This window comes from Berghia stephanieae, chromosome 13 (assembly GCF_034508935.2).
Source record: "Berghia stephanieae isolate SIO BIC M18660-M18661 chromosome 13, UCSD_Bste_1.3, whole genome shotgun sequence".
Taxonomy (NCBI): Eukaryota; Metazoa; Mollusca; class Gastropoda; order Nudibranchia; family Aeolidiidae; genus Berghia; species Berghia stephanieae.
The window spans coordinates 25,079,493-25,081,004 of NC_088372.1; positions in this window are offsets into that span (position 1 = coordinate 25,079,493).

Sequence of the window (1,512 nt, forward strand, 5' to 3'; positions counted from 1 at the left end):
ACACACACACACACACACACACACACACACACACACACACATACACACAAAATCACACATCGTATGCATACCTTGAACCGACTTTGTCTCTTGTACATACATAGGTAAATGAACAAACACTCGGATCAAATATTCGCACTCACTTGGCATTTGTATAGATAGTATGCGCTTGGCTAAGAAGCTCACAACATTGCCATCCGGAAGTATAACGGACCAACACACAAAACTATGTGTAACCTTGAACGTTTATAGTCTGGATAATACAGTTAAGTGAGAATTACTCATTATAAACGTCGATGGCAAAAAAACAATAACAAAGACCCGAGTGATGTCACTTCCTATAACTTTACGAAGGCCATGGCTTTAGGCCTTTAGTTTACAGAGGCCACGCTACCTCACTCGACTTAAAACAATAAACGATGTTCGTTCACACTTCCCTGCTCAAATGGTCAGGTTACATTGATTGCCACCACTACCTTCCTATTTACATGATGAATTGTCGATTCCTTTTTGCACTCCACAGCAGTTTCTCGGAACTTATTGTCTATTATATAATTTAGTGAGATTTACTAATGAACGGGGATGGCAAAAAACAATAACAAAGACCTCTGAGTGACGTCAACTTCATTTTATCTATTGACTGTACTATCAAAGTGACAAAACGGGGAAAAGGCACTGGTGTAAGAAAAGAAAAAAAAAAGAAGAAAAAAAACTTGAGCTTTTATATAGCGCATTATCACAAAACGCTTTACAAAGGGTCCCTGACCAACAGCAACACATAACATGCAGAACGAGACATGGCGCCTATTAGGCGATATTGTATTTTTTTTCCCGTGAGACAACGCTGTTAGCGGCCAGGTAAGGTGAGAGAATGTGAGTAAGGAGCCTTTTCCAAGAACTCACTATGCGCCAAGCGAGGGTCGAAGCCAAGACCTTCCGATCCAAATTGGGTGTCATACCACAAAATCAAAGCCGTATAATGAAATAAAATTTTGAAAAAAAAAAGGTGCGTATGAGCCAGTGCAGTGCCAGACAAAACAGCAAATCTACCAATTATTACGAAAAAACCGTAGAATTACGAAATGTTAACTCTAATTTCAGACGCTTATGAGAATCTCTACTAAGTCATTAAAAAAACTTGTGCGGCTATGTGGTCTTGTGGTATGACACTCGCTTTCGGGTCGGAAGGTCCTGGGTTCGAGCCCCGCTCGGCGCATAGTTAAGTCCTTGGAAAAGGCTCTTTACTCACATTCTCTCACCGTATTCAGGTGAAAAATGAGTCCCTGGCCGTTAACAGCGTTGTCTCTGTCCGAAAAAATTATAATATCGCCTAACAGGCGTCATGTCCCGTCCTACATGTTAAGTGTTGCTGTTGACCAGGGACCGCTTGTAAAGCGCTTTGAGCACGTTTAGTGGATATTGCGCTATATTAAACCTCAATTTATATTCATTTTAAAAAAAAACTTACTGAAAATTAAAGTTGGTGCCAGACTACATAATTATAAGGATTTT